The 21550-nt window shown below is 41.7% G+C and overlaps 1 protein-coding gene across 9 annotated transcripts in view; it reads left to right on the top strand.

The window, feature by feature from the left end:
* NCOA2 (nuclear receptor coactivator 2) overlaps positions 1-21550 on the top strand; it is a 192615-nt gene that overhangs the window by 24434 nt on the left and 146631 nt on the right. For 2 of the 9 annotated variants that reach the window (XM_042461193.1, XM_042461195.1), the window contains exon 3: positions 19774-19877. The exons of 5 other annotated variants lie outside the window; for them this stretch is intronic. The gene's annotated coding sequence lies outside the window, so the exon portion shown is untranslated. Of the gene's footprint in view, positions 1-18867; positions 19917-21550 lie in introns of those variants that run through there. 2 more of the 9 variants (XM_042461194.1, XM_042461196.1) reach the window with 2 other exon arrangements.

The raw sequence follows: 21550 nt of genomic DNA, 5'->3' as shown, positions 1-21550 counted from the left end.
TGTGATCCCAATTCCTGGTTCCATTAAGAAGTCTAGCAGCTGAACTTTGAACTAACTATAGTTTCTGGACAGTCTTCAAAGGCACCTCTCTGTGTTACAACAATCTAATCCAGATATTACCAGAGCATAATAATTACTTGTGAAACACTGTTCACTGTGCATGTCAGTTCTAGAACTGTATTATTTTGTGCTTTACACCCCCCCCCCAAAAAAACTCACCAAGATTCTGTGTCAGTAACATCGAACTCTGCAAGTTTTATAATATTAGTCTCTAATGAATTAATCTGTATTTGCTCATTATTGGATAATAAACACACACACACAGCAGTATGCAGGACATTTGAAGTACAGTATCACCAGTGGAAATCATGGTAAATGTTCCCTCTGTGCTCTCTTCACCACCAGCGAGAGTATATAGTTAATGCAAAATATAATAGGGACAAGAAATTTGTTTTAAAAATTAATACTTTGAGCAAGTAATGGTCCTTCTCTGAAGACCAAAAAAAGCAACCAAGTACAGTATTAACAAGAGATAGATATAATTAGTCCTAAAATTCTGGAATTACTTTAAACCTAATGGTACAATGTGTTATTCATTTTGAGAATACAGTATTAGAAATGAGTAGAGCTTGGATGTAGTGTGTTACTTGTAATGAAGTATGGTACTTCAATGTTTAGTTACTTTTTTCAGTAACAAGTTGGAATGTGTTACTTTTTTGCCAGTAACTGCCAAGACTGTAGTTCACTGCTTTTCATTGTAACATTATGATAGAATACATTGAGTATATCTTATACTTATCCCTTGAGTATCCTTTAACCTATTTACAGATCCCTGCGTTTCTCTCCAACCTCACTGGGAGGAATTAATACAGTACAATTGACCCTCCACATTTGCAATTTTGACTTCGTGGATGTGGTTATTTTTGGTTTTGATTAATGTGTTCTCTCTTGAAATTTCTAGGTCCTCCAGCGTTGTGCTGGTGAACCTAGAAGTTCTTGGAGAAAACACTTCCCTAGGCATTTGTAGGTCCCCCAGCATAATACTGTACTGTGATCAACATCTAGCGGATGTTAACCATAGAGTTACACTGGAGTACTTGGAGATTCCTAGAGAGGTGGTATCTCAGTTAAAAAGAATAGTATTTTTTATTTGTGGTTTTTCCACATACATGGGTGTCCTTCATGCCTAACCCCAGGTAATGTGGAGGGACCACTGTACAGATCTCCAGGGAGTCCTGGATATTCAACTTGTACTGGGTTTCTGCCAGTATTACTGTCTGTGTTCTGACTCAGTCTGAGCAATGTAAGAAGAGGAAGAAGTGATGTGCAGCTAGCAAGGAACAGAGGAACTGGAAACCAGGAGGAAGCCAGGAGGATAAAAAGGAGGACCTGCACTAGTGACTGGAATTAGTTGGAATTAGAAACAAACTAAACAAAAACTTTCAAAAGGCTAACTTGCCTTTTTTCATTCTGCCCAAATGAATGAATTTGATACTCTTGCCATGTAAAGACAGATTTGGTTCCAGAGCAGACAGACAGGAAAAAGCAGCTCGATCCTGGGTTTTCAGAAAATGGGCCAAAACCCTGCTGTCCACATGGCTTTCTCCCAAGATGAGCCGAACACCCACAGGCTGTCTGCACCATGCAGCATCAAACCATGTTGGGGGGGGGTTGTCCCCTCCCCATGATACATATGCACCATTGCACAAACACGTCGTCTGTGACCTCTAATTACCTCAATTTTCCCACCCAGATGCCATTCTATTGGATGACCTGCCAGCATGGTGTTGTGGTTTGAGCATTGGACTATGATTCTGTAGGTAAAGGTAAAGGTTCCCTGTTGACAAGGTTGTCAGGTCATGTCAGACCATAGGGGGCAGTGCTCATCTCTGTTACTAAGCCAAAGAGCAAGCGGTGTCAGAGATTACTCTGTGATCATGTGGCCAGCATGATCGCACAGATCACTGTTTACCTTACCGCCGGAATGGTACCTATTTATCTACTTGCATTTGCATGCTTTCGAAAAGCTAGTTTGGCAGAAGCTGGGACTAGTGATGTTTTCGTGTCATGTTTTACAGTCCAGTAGTTCTTTCTCCCCTTCTGTTCAGACCTTTTAGAACGCCTTCAGTTACTCTAACGCCTGCATGCGTCTTATATTCCCTGTCTAATATTAACGGTTCCCATCATGCAGCACCTGGGCCTCAAACTGCCAACCTGCTGGTCTTGCAATCAACAGTCAGCATCTTAACCATTTGATTCACTGCCACTTGAACCACTGCCATTCTGGAGACCAGGGTTCAAGTCCCCACTTAAACATAAAACTCACTGGATTACCTTGGGCAAGTCATACTCGCGCAGCCTCAGAGGATGGCAATGACCACACATTCACATATACGACACACCACCTGTATAGTGCACCAGTGTGCCCAGTGATACATTAGCAAAGCACAATCATGGAGCCCCTCTGTACATGCCCCCTTCACCCCATGCTCCCCTGTTGGACTGTCTGGTTTGAGTACATTGTAATTACGACCATTGCATTATTGGTGACCTGCCCTGGTTGATGTATTTTCATGTTTTTGCTTTGCTGCATTCCCATAATGGTGCTGGGCTGTTATATGCTGGTGTAATGGTGTGCATTTTCCATTTTAAATTGGAATTTCACAGCTTTTTTTTTGTTCCATTTTTTAATCCCGGAGTATTGCTTTGTTTTGTTTTCCACCTGGTTTTACCTCATCTGTCATCTAAACAGGCAGATGTCAAAGCGGTTAGAAGCTGCTTTATTTGGTCAGTGTGGACAACCTCTTAGTGTGAGTGAATGATGTCTTGCCAGTCAGGCTTCTCCTAAATCCTTATCATTTGCACCTGAAACATGGTGGAACTGAAAGAAAGTGTTCACCTGCAGATTTTAGAGCTTGCCCTGGTTTATAGTTTTAGGAATAAGCCCTATTAAACTTAATAGTATTGCTTTGGAGTAGCAATAACAATAGCAAGTACATTTCTATACCGCTTATCAGTGTACTTAAGCACTCCCCAAGCGGTTTACAAAGTGTAAGCTAATTGCCCCCAACAATCTTTAGCAACTTCCTCGGAAGGATGCAAGCCTGAGTCGAGCTTGAGCCCTTTTGCTGGTATTGAACTCACAACCTTATGGTTTGTGAGTGAGTGGCTGCAGTACAGGCATTTAACCACTGCACCATCAGGGCTCTTATAGACATATAAAAACTTGCACTGGTTTAAAACAGCAACATAAATTTATGTCTAAAGATACAGGGAGTCTACAAAATTGTGACTAAGAATGGGTGGAGTCTTTCATGGTCACTTTGGGTTTCAGGACTCAGTCCAAACTATATCGACTTACCCAGGAATAAACCCGATTGAGCTCAGGAAAAACATTGATAGGATCATTGAAAAATAACCCCTTCATAAGTATGAAATGTGTGACAGGGATCCATGGCCAAGAATGAACAAGAGGGAAGGATGAGCAGTCACAAGTTTTGCTGTTGTTATTGTTGAGAATTCCAAGCTTCCTTTACTTTTTTTAAAAAATCTGAAAGTGTTAGAAGATTTGCACTGGCGATCTTTTCCACTTGTGCCAAAAAATGCTACTGAGATGAGGACAAAGTGGAACATCTTTTCCCCCGCCACACACCAAGCAGTACAAATAAAAGAACAATTTCCTTGTAGTTAGAATACAGTGTGTTTTGAAGAAGTCTATGCAATGGCATCCTACTTTTTTGTGTGCAGGGATATTTTACAGTGATGGAAAATATTTCAGTGCCATAGCCTAGGAAAAAGTTTACCATTGGATGATGCGGTGCTGTCCATGTCTGCTCAAAAGTAGGTAAGGTGACCCTCCTTATCCATGGATTTCTTATCCATGGATTCAAGCATCCACGGCTTGAAAATATTTTAAATATATATATGTTATAATAAGTAAACCTTCATTGTGCCATTTTATATAAGGGACTATGGCGTTGTATTTAATGGGACTTGAGTATCCACAGATTTTGGTATCCAGGGCGGGTCCTCAAACCAAACCCCACTGTATACCAAGGGCCCACTGTACTACTCAACTCTGTGGGGTTTCTTTGTATCTCATTGAAAGTATATAATTGTAGCCTTTACTAAAATCTGCCTGTATGTAGAGTACAGGCTGAAGAGGTAGTTTAGTTCCTACATTCTATTAAATTTCAGTTTTTGTTGGTTTGTCATATAGGAGAAGCATATTGACCTAACCCACCGGCATCTCCATAGTACAGTCCGTCCTTGCCTTACGCGGGGGATCCGTTCCGGATCCCGCCACATAAGGCGAATTCTGCCTATGCTCGAGCCCCATTGGAAACAATGGGGCTTGTGCGCGGCGGCGCAGGAGCGCACGGGACGCAACAGGCGCGCACGCCCATTCAATTGAATGGGACGCGCAGCCCCTTCCGCCTCGCGCACGCCCCGCGGCTTGAGCGCGTATGCTCAAGGCCGCATATGGCGCGCCTGCGTATGGCACGGGCGTGCTGTATTATCTCCCCCACCCTTGTTGGCATCCCTAACTAAATTTAGCTCTACACCCTACAATTCACTTATGCACAGACAATAATGTAACAGACAGAAAATGGAGGAGAGGGAGTGGGGATAAGGAATGTGATAGTAGTTAAGAGTACTCTGAATCTTTGATGGTGTTTGCATTGATGGGAAAACCTGGCTTACCACCATGGCATCTGCATTCGCAGGGAGGATGAACTGTTTGCACAGCCGGTACCCACAACGGGCTGATACTGCCAGCACTGTCCACACACTTTTTAGGAGACTCCTCGCCCTCTTTTTCCACATCTCATGGGAGCATTGGCCATCCTATTGACCATCCTATTGATCATCAGTGCCCACCTACCCACCAGCACTCCTCACCCTCTACTTGACTTCAGTTAGAGATGTGCTTATGGAAGAGATGAGGGGACATATTTGTTGATAACAGCAACAGCAGCAGCTTACACTGAGAGCAGTCAACTGCTAACGAAAAATGGGAGGAGATTATTATGGCTTGAGTTCTTCCTTTGGCATTGCTGGTACTGTAATTGTAAAGGAATTGGCTGTTGCAATAGTAGTTGCTGAGTCAGAAGGGGGAAGCAACTACTGGTTAAAATGGCGACCAGCAGGAAACAAAGCTATCATTTTGATTTTATATATATACAGTATATAGCTAGATCTTGCATATACAGTACTAGTCAAGCTTGGTGAGTTGGTTTGTATCGCTCAAAACTACTTAAAGCGCCTGATGTTTCCAGAATGCTTGATTATGGGGAAAACAAACAATTAGTGATAACTGTTGATGATGTTTTATATTAACAAATATAGAACATACGATGTGGAGCTAATATTAAAAACTAGTTGGCACTATACATTTTTTGGTATCCACTGGGGTTTGGGTGTAGGACACCCCCCCCCCCCCACAGATACCAAAATCTGTGGATGTCCAAGTCCTTTGTTATAGAGTGGTGTAGTAAAATTGTGTCCTTTATATAAAATGGCAGAATCAAGGTTTGCTTTTTTGATTCTCTCTTTAAAAATATTTTCTAGCTGTGGATGGTTGAATCCATAGATGCCGAATCTGTCGATCTAGAAGGCCATCTCACTATGAAAGCCGATGTGTCGTAGTGGTTTGTGCTTTGGACTATGGTCTGGAGGGCAGAGATTGAATCCCACTGGTTGACCTTGGGCAAGTCATAGTCTCTCAACCTCAGGATGGCAATGGCAAACATCCTCTGAGGAAACTTGCCAAGAAAACTCTGTGAGAGGTTCACCTTAGGGTCTCAATAAGTTGGAAGTGACAACATCTGACTATGATCAGGGCGAGGGCCTCTTCAGTAGTCATGCCAGGATTCTGGAACTTGCTCCTAAGGGATCTTTGTTTTCTCCTCTCATTTATGGTATTTCAGAGAATTGCAGATCTGTGATAGAAGGTAGTTTAGTTTGTAAAGCAGTCTGAAATTATTTATTATTATTATTATTATTATTATTATTATTATTATTATTATTATTAAACTTTATTTCTAAAGCACTGTAATTATACAGAAATCATTCTGTGTTGCCAGTCTGAGGTGCTAATCATTGTTATGTTTTCAGTTGTTTTATTTGATTGTTAATAGTGATCTTCAGGGTTATATTAAGGTGGTTAAAGCCCTGCAGCTGTCCTTGAAAAAGGCTACTTTTGTTTACATGTATGACATAGCGAATAAATCAGTAAATAAGTATACAATGACCAATAGCACAAAAACATTCACTTGCAAATTTAGGAAGACTAATAGATTCCCTAAAGAACTATTTTATGAGTGATGACAAAGAAAATAAATAAATAAAAAAGTACAGTGACTAGTGACACAAAAGCTGGTCCTCAGTTATAGAGAGACTAACAGAATGATGCTATACAGTTTTACACAGTTACTTCTGCAACATACAAGATGTTATTCATAATGGTAATACTGGGAAATTAAGGAAATAAATAAGAAAAGAAAAGTAATCAGTCCATTCTTTGGTTTTTCCTTTCTGTAGTGGCACCTCTGGCCAGTGAGAGGCTTGGAGCAAATCCAACCCTGGTGATGTTGTAAGACACTTTGGACTGTTTCTGTAGGAACAGCCATACAAATATATAGTGACTTTCTTACAACAAAACCTGAAGTTGGACATATGTTTAAACTTCAGAAACGGCTTTAAATAAAAATATTCATTTTGGTGCAATGCACTGATTTAGCCAACAATAAAATGAATGATATTGATGCACCAGATCCTAATCTGTAGCTTATTTTCATTCCTGCATATAGCTATAGCTGCATCCTGTAAATTGAAGCCAATAATCTAAAAACAACATTTTTTCCCCAAGTAAGTCATTGATGTCAAGGACTCATTCAGGTAAATGTATTTTATATTTAGTCATAATATATTCTGATGTAATCCAGCAACTCAGTTCCATTAAGTGTAATAATATAACTCAGTCAAAATGGCTAGAATCAATAGTCAGCCAAATTCTGCAGTCTGTGCTCTGTTTAATGTGAAATTGAAGGCTTTCTCAGCTGGAATCCATAGTGTTTTTGGGCTATGTGGGCATGTTCTGGAAGAGTTTATTCCTGATATTTCACCAGTATCAGGTGAAATAATCAGGAATAAACTGAGGTTTTTATTTTTCAAAGTTTCCTTTCCATTGTCTCTGTCTCTTGTGTTCATTCACTTCTGCATACATGAATACACAAAGACACACACACTTAGTCTTGTAAAATGTTCTTTTAGAATCTGAATAGTTAAACCAATGTTTTGTCGCTTTGGCTCCATTTATATCTTGGCATCTTTATATGGTATTACTAGTCCCCTTTGGACAGAGGCGTAAAGTTGTCCAGGCTTGAGGCTGAAGGGGTATATTGAATACTCTGCCATTTACTTTTAAATATGCCAGGTTGAGCAACTGATGAAATGTGATCCCTTTGTTTCTTTGGTAAGGAAGAAAGCCTAGTGAGCAGGTAATGTATAGTGGAAGATAATTTCCCACTTATTTTAAGGTTTGCTTGTTAAATTTAGGATGAACCTTGTAATGATTCTGAACTACTGATCATTCTTCCAAAGCTCATAGTTTAGGCAGCTAAGATCGAAAATATGGATTAATTGCTACTTTATCCTGATTCATTCTTCTCTTTTGTGATATGTTAACTGCTGAGACTCCAGCTCTGTGCCTGCCCTGCAGAGTATTGAGGAAAGGCTTTGATGGGAATATATTTTGCTTGAAATCCTACTGGCTCTTTCCAACAACAACACAGAAAAGTTTTTAAATGTTACCATCTGTGATCAAATTTAGTAATACAGCAGAAGAAAAGCTCAAAAGCTTTCTCTAGTAACAATATTTTTCAAACATAATTTGCATATTGAAGCTTTCCTGTTTGTAAGATTTATTATTATTATTATTATTATTATTATTATTAAACTTTATTTCTATAGCGCTGTAATTATACACAGCGCTGTATAAAGTCGGTAAAATTAGGAGTAAATAAAAGCCTGACTAAGGCGTACATTCTAAGATGATAACAATTAAAAGAGGAATAGATAAAATTACCATGTAGAAAGGAAAAAACAGATTAAAAACATCAAATATCAAACAAATCACATCACATCAAATATTGTCAGACAGCCAGATAACAATCACAAATTCCCTGAGAACGCTTCCCTAAACAATATGGTTTTCAGCTCAGCTTTAAAGCTGGTTAGGGAAGTGATGAGCCGTGCATGCAGAGGAAGAAGGTTTCAGGAATGAGGGGCAGCTAGAGAGAAGGGACGGATCCGGGACGGGGCAGAGAAGATCCTGGGTTGAGAGAGGAGACTTTGGCTACCAGAGCGGAGAGTGCGAGTAGGGATGTAGGGATATGGCATATGACAACTCTACTGTAATATTTGGCCCTAGCAATAGCTCTGCTTAAATACAAATTAATGAATTCGGGATCAAACTTGGCCAGTCCAGAGCTGTGGAGTGGTTGGTTTGTTTTGGCATTTTCATAGGAATGTACCAAATGTGGAATAAAAAAAGAAGATGAAATAATATAGGGTTTTTTTCTGTTAAAATAACAAGAAGTCTTGTAGCACTTTTAAGAAATTTGCATATGGAATACATTTTTGTGGTCTTTATCAGATGTATTTGTTAGACATTAAGGTGCTACTGGAACCTTTGTTTTTGCTGCAGCAAGCTTATGTGGCTAACCCTGTGGAGAAAAGGTTAAAATCATCTTATTGAATAATAGTTGCCCTGTTGCACTGGGAGGAGAATGGAAACATGTATATACTGTATGGATAAGCAATGATGTAGTGTGCTCAAATAATCCATATTTAGTTTTACGTAATTCAGATGGATGTTTATTTGTGCTTTGAAGAATAAGATACAATTCAGTTGTGCGGAAAAGTATAATTTCAGAGAGAAAGAGGGAGGGCGGGAGATCTTTGCTAGCTCAATTTTTAAAATTTAACCAGTGCTAGTACTTTTTGAATATTTATTATACTCCTCCTTGTTTTTTAAAACCACCGCTTAAGGAAACAAGTCAGCTGTACTTCATCAGTCCTTCCTAGTCATGTCAGAGACTTTACAGACCTATTAACAAAACTGTTTTTTGAAACTCTATTCTTGGATTCATGCACTGTGTAAGAGGTGTCAGGAGTTGATTGTAGACCTGTCAAGGCTGTCAGGTAGAGTAATTTAATTACTAACTGCAACAATAGTGGCAGATCTGATTGCTCACAAAATCAGCTTCCATAACATACTGCATCTTTTTCTAAAATGCTGTTGGTCTGTCCTAGCTTAAAATAACACATGTTAATCTAATGTGTATGATATATACAGTACATCAATATGCATGACAACGTTTTATGATGCATAAGAAAATTAATTCCTAAATTTGAACTGTTCCATCAGGAAATAAAGCTTCTCTGCTGCTCCTTTGAGTAGTTGCTTTTTCATTGTACCATTACCAAGTATTCTGTTTAAAAAGCTATTGGGAATGATATCTAAGGCAACCTTCCCTGGAAGAGTTAAGCTGCAACTTCAGTTGTCTCCAGCCGCCAAGACCTGCTGGCTGGAGTGGTGGGAATTGTAGTCCACTTTGCTCTGAGTGTTTTGTGACATGTTTTCTCCTATTTTATATCAAGTCTTTATCAGGGTGAGTTTTATGTGATTGCATGTGAGGCATATTGCTTGCCCGTGCAGGTACAGTGCTCAGGACCTGTCTGCACTGGCCAGGTTACTTCAGGGACAGCCCCAAGTTTCTTGGTGTTGGAGCTGCCCCAACCTTCCTCTGTTGCCTTAGCCCTCTGTTTTGATGCCAGGCAGCTGTTCTCACAGGCATTCTGCTGTTGTAAGAATGAGGCACCCAGCCTTTCACATAGCTGGGCACCAAAATCTGACCTCAGAGCAAAATAACTCATGGTGCTGGCATCCACACCAAGCAGCACAGTGGATGCCCATGTGAACAGCTGCCCAACACCAAAATTGAGGGATCTGGATTTTCCTGGAAGATCCAGAGCAACTGGTGATTTTAAAAATCTTTGTTAATGTGTTGTACCTCAGTCATCTAGACTGTTCACATTAGATTCGGGGATTGACCCCTGCATCATCCAGTCTTCCTGCTGTGAGGACATAGGGGAAAGCCAGTTTATTTGGCCCATACAGACAGGCCCTTTATCACAGAGAGATTTCCATGAGGCTTAAGAGAGAGGTGTTTTCTTCTATCATAGGCAAGCAAGTAGTGCTACACATGGAATAACTGGTTTGTGCATGGTTTTCATATTCCTGTTTAGTCCTCTTAACATCAGTGTGTACAAACAGGATCCTGGACTGTCCTGCTGTAATCCATGTACGTAAGGTCATGTTTCAAAATGTGTTGTTAAAGCTGTGGAGATTCCTCTGCATATGAGTGCTCTGCTTATGGAGGCAAGTGTTCTGCTTGGAATTTAAGGAACAAAGCTCTGTTGAATAACAGCATACTGTTCCTGCACTATCTAACTCCAGACAGATTCAGAAATAACTTGCTCAAAGATCAGTAAATATTGGCGGGTCTTGGTGGCCAGCCTGAAGGTAGTTGCCTGGACATGCACCAAGATGCAGGGTCTTGTCCCTGCTTTTGTGTAGTAACTTTGAATCACATTATGAGGTCAGGGGACAAACCAAAGCACATCTGCCATTCCCACATTAGAGAGTTAGTGTAGGGTAGAGTAGGCAAGTGGGTTTTGTTTCTCCCTGTGTCTAATTAGATAGTTGGAGCTCTAACCTGATGAGTATAAAGTCATGCCATTGTACCTCTGCCATCCCCATTCCCTACTCAGTGAGAGATGGTGAAGGCATGTGGGATTTTCTTTATACAGTCTTCTCTTGGCTTACGCGGGGATCCTTTCCGGACCACAACCCCTCCCCCCCCCCGTGTAAGCTAAATCCTGCACATGTTCAAGCCCCACGGGCATGTGCCCCATTCATCCGAATGGGATGCACCGCCCCTTGCGCCCTGCACAGTCCCGCATGCCTTTCAGCGTATGCTGAAAGCTGCATATGGTGCACCCACATACAACATGGGCGCACTGTGTTCTGCACTCTGGTGAGGGTGTGTGTGAGAATGTTAAACATTGACCATATTGATACATGTAAATATCTTATTTTCTGTGCCTAATTTTATATACATTCTTAATAACACTTGAAGGAAGGGTTGGATTCCTAATTTGAAAGTGTTTTTCATCTTTATGTTGTAAATCAATTTCCTTCCATGCATTTCATGAATTCCAATGCAATGTTATTTTGTATTATTAGTCCATGATTATTTTGGTGGGACATGTGTGACATCTCCTTTTGAGATGAATGGAAGTTGTGTAAAAACACTGAAGACTTAGTTCTTGGAGCTTGTCCCTGTGAAGTTAAGACAAGTGGCTTGGTATATAGTTATTAGAACTGTCTGTGACTGTTCTGTAAACTTGTTACAGCAGGACCTAGCCTCTGGCTGTATTGTGGATGAGAATTAATCTGCACATGGAAATATTAGTCGATTATTGTACAAAGAGTTTGCTTGTGTCAGTGTTTGAATCCATTGTTGTGCTAGCTGGCTGCAGTGTCCCAAAACGTAGTCTGGAAAGCGTCCTAGCCATCTAAACCATATTCTGCGATTGTAGGAAGAAGAAGAAGGGGCTCTCATTCCTCCTGGATCTGTTGGCTGAAGCACTTCCATCAGAGGAATGGAAGCATTGGATCTCACCTAGTGTGTATTGTAATCACTTACACTTTTGGCCAGCAAGAATATTAATCAGATTCATTCATGATTTAGCAGCCATCTTTATCAGAACATGAGAAGTATAAACCTGGGTGTGCTTCATACTTAGCATTTGACCTCAAATGTTGGATTGGTAGTTTATGTAAAAATGTTTGAGATAATATAATACATCTGGCCCTTCATATCTATGGGGTTCTGTTCCAGACCCCCCCCCCACACACACACACACATGGATGCCAAAAACTGCAGGACCTCAAGTCTCATTGGTTTAAATGGCAGTGCACCATGCACATGGCTGCGGTGGTGCAGTTGTGTGAATACATTGCCATTGGGGTGAATGGGATGGGGCCACTCACAGATGGTCCAATCCACAAAAGGCAAGGCCATGCTTGAGGTGGACTGACTATATTTAACTGTGAAAGATTTAATTCATACCTCAGCAATTTTCCATGTAATGATTTTTCTGTCTTCATCAGTTTCAACCAGTTCTTAAAATGTGAATTGTGCACAGGTAGGGGTTTAACTACCCTAAAGTCATCAAATCCCATATTATCTTGGAAGCTAAGTAGGGTCATCCGTTGGATGGAGAAGTGCCAACAAATACCAGGTAGTGAACACTATATTACAGAGGCAGGATCTAGCGAAGAACCTCTGAGTATTCCTTAAGAAAAACCTATGCCATAAATTGATAGGCAACTTGAAGGCATGCACATACACGCACACACACGCACACACATGCATACACACACACACACACACATTGTATTTGGTAAGGGTCTCTGTACACAAAAAATGTCTGATGTTACACACTGAGAGTTTTTTCCTTTTAAATCTGCTTACTGTTTTGTACGGATGATCAAACCTGTACAGTATGTATTAACCATGTAATTGTCAAAATATGCATATAATCTTCTTGGTTTTTAAAAACAATCTACAGCAAATTCTCCCAATTAAAAAAAATATATAACTTCCTCCAAATTGCATATAGTGTGCAATTTCTGTGTGGTTATTTTGTGACACTAGTTTAAATGGTAACTGTTTAATAAACATCTCAACTTGCCTAACATTGGTTCAATTAATGACCTTTGAACTGCATTGCTTGTAGTTTTCAAAACTGGAATTATTTTGTTTGCTCATATTAATCATTAATGAAACCCCTTGCAGCTCCTAAAAAGCTCTAGGAGTTTACATTAGTTTTTAAGAGCTAAAGCCTCTCTCAGTAATTAGCTTCCTAAGCCAATTAGAAGATTCATTTTGCACTCACTCAAAGCCATTTCATAGTTTGTTTAGCTTTAGTATTTAACGCTTCAATTTACACTTAAGCAATTCATTTTTACCCTGTGCAAATATCCTCTTTTTAAATCAAATCAGATGTTGTTTCTTTCTTGAAGAATTCTACTTCACTTACTGTAAAATAGAAAGAGATACACTTTCATGAAAAGCAGATTGCATTGCAGTTCTTTCCCCCATTATTTGTGTCCATAGGTTCTCGAACTTCAGGTTGTTGAAGTTTCTCACTATCAATAATAGAATCACTTTGCAGAGCTAAGCAGTTCTATGACTTGCTTACTTATTAAAGTGCCAGATCAGTGACTCCTATTAAATGACTGTTCATCAATAACTGTCCATTGAATGCATGTTGCATTCAATATTAATATTATTTCATCTTTAACACAATAAATAAATAAATAAATAAAATTTATTTGTATTTTCCCGCCTCTCCCTGCGATTGAGGCGGGATCACAGCATAAAAAAGCATACAATCTCCAAGATTACACAGCATCTGGTGCCTTTAGGGTATTTACACAAGATGGCTTTAAATACTGTTTTATTCCTAATTTTGGTGCTGCTCAGATGGGCGCTATAGTGCACTGTCATCACGTGCGAGGGGTGGTGCTTCCAGACGCCTCTCTCACGTGATGAGGACGTCAAAATGGTGGCACCCTGTACAGATGAGTGCCACCATTTTGATGTGACAGATGCTTAGTGTCCACACGACGTGGTGCCATTATGACGCCGCAAGTTCACCATTGGTGCACTGCGGTGTCATAATCACACTGCAAGAACCACCCGCTTTTTGCGGGTTATTTTTGCTGTGCGGGGATGCCGCACGGTTTGTCCACTGCAGCTTCCTCATGCCGCAAAACAAGGTGCGGGCAGACCGCCCTTTTTGGGTGGTCTGTACCCCACCATAGAAAGCAATAATAATGCTATTAGTAGTCTGATCAGTTGTTGGTTAATATCATTAGATCTCAACTTGATAGGCATTATTAGAAATTTAAAATTTCTGATAACTCTGAAACTGCAGGGAGGAAAAGGGGAAAGGGTGGTTGAAAACCATGCATGTTGTAAGAGTAAGAGCTTTTACCCTCTTGTAGTGTGATGGTGAGGAGACTAAAAGTTTCCATTTCTATTTTTGGTTAATTGAAGCTTCCAGTATTGGGTGAATATATACAAGCTATGACTTAACTATGGTTACTGAAAACAAGTCAGTTTCAAACCACAGTTTATGAAGGTGGCTTCTTTTCACTAAATTAAGATACTGTATATACTCAGTTCTAAATCAACTTCATGTATAAGCTGAGGGCAGGTTTTGGGGCCAAAATTATGGATTTTGATATGGTCCATGCATAAGTCGAGGGTAAAACTTAGGGGCATGTAACAAAGGGTTTAAAGCAAAGGAAAACAATGGCCGGTTACACACCGGCACATTAGTGCGTGACGAGCACGCACTAGGGTTACAAAAGGGCGGTGCTTCCGCACTGCCCTAACCCTAGTGCATGCTCGTCACGCACTAAACGGCGGCGGCCCTTCCATATGGCCGCTGCCGTGAGGACGTGACGGTCGCGCCGCCTCTAGACGGGGCGGCGCGGATGTGATGTCCTCAATCCGCGGCAGGGCACCTAGGGCGCCCTTTCCGCAGACCAGGAAGGAGCTCCGTTTCGGAGCTCCTTCCTGGTCCGCGGCGCCGCTTTGCTTCGCTGGGCGCAGCCTTCAGACAGCTGCGCCCAGCGAAGCAAGGGAGAAGGGGGCCAAGCGGCCCCTTTCTCCCCCTCCCCGCCGCCACGGGGTGTCCTTGGGGCTTGAAGCCCCAAGGACACCCCTTTTCAGGCTGCGGGGAAGCAGTGTTCTGCTGCTTCCCCGCAGCCTGAAAAGCGGTGGATCGGGGCCTCAGCGGCTGCCGTTCTAGCAGCTCAGGCCCCAATCCGGCGGGGAAAGGGGCGGGTACAGCCCGCCTCAAAGAGGCGGGCTATAACCCACCAATGTCAAAGAACTTACAAAATTCCAGCAGGTATAACTGTATGTGCTCATGTTAAAGATTGAATGGATGAGAGAGCAGAGAAAAACCAGTGCTTCCAGGACAGATTACACTCTTGCCTTTCACCAGGGGATGGTTCCTTTTTTTGTCTAATTATAAAGATTGTATGTACAGCGCTGTGTAAATTTACAGCGCTTTATAAATAAAAGTTAATAATAATAATAAGAAGAATTAAAGTAGAGTACTTACATTGTACAGTACTTACATTGACTCGTGGATAAGTCGACTCAGGTTTTTGACTAAAATTTCTAGGCTTGTACATGAGTAAATACAGTATGCTAAACTGCAGCAAACTAAAGTGGAAACAAGCTTCCAGTCTCATCTGACCACATGTAGAGGAGAGGGGGATCGTACAGTCCCAAGGAAAATCTAGGTTTGTTCTTTTAACAATAAATCATGGTTCAGCTTTTCACCAGTAAACATTCATGTGTTCTTTAGCCAATGCTTAGTGTTAAAGTGGAAAGAAGAGGCTAGAGTAGGGGTAGTGGTGCAGGTGTGCCTCCCCAGTTGCTGAATTGCAATTCCTAGCAGCCCTAGCTAGTATGGCCAATGGTGAGTGAATACTGCAGCAGTATGGATATAGCCTCACAGTTCTCACTCCTGTTCTAGAGTGACAGTACTGTCAGTACCTGACAGTACTGTCAGGCAGTACTCCCCAATTCTTTTTTCCCATTGCTGTCAAGCTGACAGTGGTTGGGAGCCAGGCCAGAAGCCTTTGCACATAGTTTGGACATAAACTGCTTGATCCAAGTTCTCCTTTTCACATGACTGAGGCTTTAAAGGAGCTTATTCAGGCAAGCCACTACAGGAATGTAGCATGAACTGCAACTAATCTGCTCCTTTTAGTTTTATTCATGACCATTTTGTGAGTTTTATGGATGCTGGGGAAAAAGAACAGTTAAGCATGTGCTTTCTGCAGAGGTAGTCTACTAAAAACTTCAGTTAGGATTTTGGATTTAAAAACTGTACATAAAGCTACCAGTGATCTTCCTTTCAAGGGACTGATCATAATCAGGAACACCTGATGCTGTGGCAGTGCTGAGGCCTGATCTCTAAATAGTATTAATCAGATGGAAGTTGGCTTCCAGAAGAGTTTAAAAAACAAGCTAGCCTTTTTAAAAATAACATTTTACAGTTTTATCTCCCTAATCATATATGTTGTACCATTGGTACTTTAATTGTTTTAGCCTTTCTGTAAACTGCCCTGCAAATATACTCCCTTCAGTTATAACAAGAATTTAGAATAAAAATAAAAATAAAAATGAATCACAAGGAACAGAAACTTATAATGCTGGCTTATAGTGTACCCTTATATGTATTTACTTGGAAATGTAAATTATTGAACACAGACATGTAGACTTGTGTAGGACTGTAATAAATAATAATAAAATTTTTATTTATATCCCGCCCTTCCTACGATCAGGGCGGCTTACATCAAGGTTAAAAACAACAATCCACAAATACAACAAGATTAAAATACAAAATCATTAAACCATAACAGACAAAGAAGAAAAAGCCCCATAGCCCAACCTCTTGGCCACGGAAGGGGAGGGAGGCCCGCAGGATTTTATTCGGGGAATGCCTGTTGAAACAGGAAGGTTTTCAAGTCCTTCCTGAATTGGGCCAGGGTGGTGGACGAGCGGAGCTCAATGGGCAGCGTGTTCCAAAGGGCTGGGGCAGCTGTGGAAAATGTGGAGGCTAACCTAGCCCCAGGCACCTTCAGTAACTGCTGCCCAGATGTTCTGAGGGTGCGAGGCGGAATGTACGGGGAGAGGCAGTCCTTTAGGTATCCTGGGCCCAAGCCATTTAGGGTTTTATAGGTAATCACCAACACCTTATATTGAGCTCGGAAGCGGATGGGCAGCCAATGGAGATCTTTAAGCACCGGTGTTATATGGCTGGTCCTGGGAGCACCAGTGACCAGCCGGGCTGCCATATTCTGCACCATTTGCAGCTTCCGAGTTTGGTATAAGGGTTGCCCCATGTAGAGTACGTTGCAGAAATCCAGTCTCGAAGTTACCAGAGCATGTACAACAGTTTCTAGGTCCCTCTGGGCCAGGTATGGGCGCAGCTGGCGAATCAGCCGAAGCTGATAACAGGTGCTCTTGACCGTCGCATTCACCTGAGCTGTCAGGTGGAGCGACGAGTCAAGAAGCACCCCCAAACTGCGCACGGAGTCCTTCACAGGGAGCGTGACCCCGTTCAGGACAGGTGGAACCACCGCCATTCCTGGACCAGGAGAACCTATCACTAGTACCTCCGTTTTCTCTGGATTCAACTTGAGTCGGTTTTCCCTCATCCAGCCCATTACTGACTCTAGACAGGCCACGAGAGGAGAGATGCCATCCCCAGTCACTGCATCAGTCGGAGACATAGAGAAAATGATTTGGGTGTCATCAGCGTACTGATAACCCCGCGCCCCATGTCTCCGGATGATCTCTCCCAGCGGTTTCATGTAAATGTTAAATAGCATGGGAGACAGAATGGCTCCTTGAGGGACCCCGGTTTTAAGGGGCCTCTCGTCAGAGCACACGTCTCCCAGCTGCACCATCTGGGACCTCCCGGAGAGGTAGGAGCGGAACCACTGGAGCGCAGTGCTCCCGATCCCCACCTCTGCCAGGCGTCCCAGAAGGATACCATGGTCTATGGTATCGAAAGCCGCTGAGATGTCCAAGAGCACCAACAGGGACACGCTTCCCCTGTCGATGCCCAGACGGAGATCATCGACCAAGGCGACCATGGCCGTCTCAACCCCGTAACCCGCCCGGAAGCCAGTTTGAAATGGGTCCAGATAATCCGTTTCATCCAAGACCGCCTGAAGCTGGATCGCAACCGCCCTCTCGATCACCTTTCCCAAAACTGTGTTGTCATTGTTTTACTGAACTTATCAAAGAGCATGATATCTGCATGTAGTCTGCTCACAGTAATAGCTAATGTGTTCTTTCTGCTGAAATGGTACTTCAGATAATTCAAGATATTTGCTGAGTCATTAAAAATACAAATAACTCTTGCCTTCTTTCCTTACATCCTTGCCTTCTTCAAAGGAGCTCAAGAGATTATACATGGTGGTTATCTTATTTTATCCTTATGTAGTGATCCCGTGCCATACGCGAGCTTGTTATAGGTGGCTTCTAGCTTACACGGAAGCTGCCGGGAGGTTGGGAGAATGGTGCATGTGCCCGTGACAAGCGCGCACAGCCACGCATCATGCACGAGCCCCATTATATGTAATGGTGTTTGAGATACTCACTTTTTGCCTTATGCAGAGGGGGGTCCGGAAAGGCTCCCCCGCATAAGGCAAGGGCAGACTGTAACAGTTGGTTGTCATTGTTTAGGCTGATGTAGAGTGATTGGTTCACTTTCGTTGAGGAATATCTTGGCTCACATAGGCGGGTTACAGACCGCCATTAGGGAAGTCCTGAGGACGTTCCAGTTTGAAAAAGGGGCGTCTCTTCCAGACGCCCCTAACCCTATCATGGACAGAGTCCGTGACAAATGGCGGCGGCCGTTCCACATGGCCGCCGCCATATTGAAGTAGTGGACGCTGTGCGTCCGCACGTCGTGCCCCAGAAGTGACACCGCGAGTGCACGACTAGCGCCTCGCGGTGTCTCTTCCGGGGCCCAGGAAGGAGCGCAATTTCCACGCTCCTTCCTCGGAGCGTCTGGGAGCCGCGCGGTTTGGCCGCTGCGGCTCCCAGACGCTGCAAGCAGAGGCGAAGCCAGACCGCCGCAATCCGGCGGTCTGTAACGCGCCACAGGATGCAGACTGAGGCCCAAAACAGATGGCCAAATGATCCACCTTGAGGCTGCGTTCAGAGTGTGGCATTTAGACAAGACATGCCCCGAACACAGCCTGAAACCACCCCAAACAGGAAGAACCAGCTTGAAAAAGAGTGGGGGGAAATCACTCCTTTTCAAAAGCTGGTTTAAAACACCGGCAAAGATCCAGATTGGGGCCATGGGTGTGTGGTTGCCAGGGTGAGTGGCACTGGGGCGGCCCCAGTCCACCCTTTTGGAGCAATCTTTGACCCTGAGTCTCTAATCTGGATTCCCAGCTCTTCACTATGTTAGTATGCCAAGAATAAAAGTATTTCCAGATTTGTAATGTGCATACATTTTGTAGTACACTTAATAGAAACATTATTTTACACTATGTGTAGGAGCACATATCTGTCAGCAAAATTTTCTCTGGATTCCTCCACTCCTTTGCCCTGTTTGTCTCAGGACCTGTGGTTAGGATCAGTAAAAATGCTAGAAGGATGAAACCAGATTGCACTGAGATCAGAAGAAGTGTATTTCCTGCACTTATCACCCCTGTTCTTTAAGCTGCAAAGAATGGTCCTCCTGGACCTAGAAGTTAAGCAGATCATGGAGAAAATAGAGGGGGAAGAGCCCTTGGGAAAGAGCAACCCAAGTCATTTTACTTTGGCTGGGTTGTTGGCTCTCTTGTAATCAATTTCTTAATTAAAACACTCATTTTCTTAGACTCAAAAAAAAAAAAAAAAAAAAAAAAGGAAAAGAACAGCCCAAATCATGTGCCAGGATAGTTGCTTTCTTTCAGCTTAAATCTCAAGCCTTGGCTTACTGCTTACTTTGGTGCTACCAGTCTTCCCTGGAAGCATGTGATTGCAACCCTTGGTCCCTATTACCTTTAGGGTAAATTTGTTTCTATCTGTGGCCCTGCAGATGATGTTGAATTATGACACCTGGACGCCACGTGATTTCCACCCCAGATTTCAGGAGAGAAAGGCTATATAGTACTGCGATTTTCCAGAATTTTCCCTGAAAAGGTATATATCATCAGTAGCAATCCAGTGTAATGTCAACATGTGAGTAATCAATTTTCCTAATATAGGGTATGAAAAAATATGGTGTGGTATTAAAGCTAGCTAAAGAGTGAAGCTGTATTAGACTCAGGTTGACAAAGAAGTGTGTGTATTAAAACTTCCATTCTTTACTTCTTTTTATGAGGATATTCATGAAACAAAATGAATGGGAAGTTGTGACAGTCTCTATTGTAATGTTTACCCTTTCTGACCTTCCCATTGCTGATAAAGTGAATGACACTGAATAGAAACAGTTTCTTGTAAAGTGCTGATAAGGGACCAGCACTGCATTTTTGTTATATGTTTTTGGGATACATGGCAAAATGATTACATTCCCAGGACTTAGAGGGCTGTTCTTGAGCAGTGAATTCTCTCAGATTTTTAAAATAAATAAATAAAAAATAGAACACTTGGGAGAAAGCAGAGATATCTTAAATGTCGAGCCTGTTTGGGGGAGTGCATAACAGTGATTTCATAGATACAACAGTTTTAGAATTGGCCATATTTGTTGTTTAACCTGATGTGTGTAGTGATACTCTTGAGCTGATTCAGTCTCACATACTTACCTTTCTCAACATAAAGAAGAAAACAGCTGACTCACTTCTTCTCTATTTCTTTTATTTTTTAAAGCCAACTACTTGTATTTAAATAATATAAAACAGTTTAAGAACATAGTTGGTTATGCTCTGTGAGTCTTTATTTTTAAGGAGAACAAATTTTTACATGAGGGGTTCACAGCCCAAATTAAAACTGGAAGAATATTCTTGACCTTATTGTTAGTGATTCTCTGAGATATTTTGTTTGCTTTTTGCTTACCAGTTCTAGAGTTGTAACAATGATTATCTGTGTACCGTTGATCTTATTTTCTTTTTATTGGTACCCTTAAATTTCATGAACATTTTGATATGAACTAATCAAGTGAACAATTTTCATTTTTTCCTGCTACCTTACAGAAATAAGTTGGTCATATTTTGACAAAGCTCAAGGCATCATATACTGTATGTAGGAACTATTCCATTTTATCTTTGTGTAACAATACTGTGAAGAAGATGAGGCAAAGAGACTAGGCCTCTACCATCTTGTTAGCTTCAAGGATGAATGAGGATTTGACACCTCCCCACTTTTCTAAAATAAGAAATATCTCATGTGGTGAAAAATGCAGTCAGCAATCCCCCCCTCCCCATAATCAACATATTTATAGTGTCTCTATGGCTGAATTTGTGTGTTTAAACTAAGCATAACAAAGCTCATTGTCATACCCATTTCCCCCAGTATTTTCTACTCATAGTGTGATGAGACATGATTATGTTGCCTATATGGTTAGGACTTGCTGCCAAATGTGGGCGAGGCCATCCAAGATTATTACGTTTTTAAAAAAGCTGCTGCACTGTGATTTTTACAACTAGTTAGTCTGCTTTGGCAAATGCTGAGATTGATTTTAAATACCACACTAATGTTTAGTTCGCTCAAGGATGTCTCTATTTATTTGTGTTTCATACATTTCTCTGACCTAAAGCAATGCTATTTGTGTAGAATCAGAATCATCCTCATGCTTGTTACAACTTGAGCAGCAGATATTTTGATATTTTGCTGCCTCATACACCTATGAAAGTTCCCATAGTCAAACCTAGATTTAG

This window comes from Sceloporus undulatus, chromosome 4 (genome assembly GCF_019175285.1).
Source record: "Sceloporus undulatus isolate JIND9_A2432 ecotype Alabama chromosome 4, SceUnd_v1.1, whole genome shotgun sequence".
In the NCBI taxonomy this organism is placed as follows: Eukaryota; Metazoa; Chordata; class Lepidosauria; order Squamata; family Phrynosomatidae; genus Sceloporus; species Sceloporus undulatus.
Note: the sequence above shows the minus strand (reverse complement) of the source record. Positions and strands in the feature narration are given on the sequence as shown.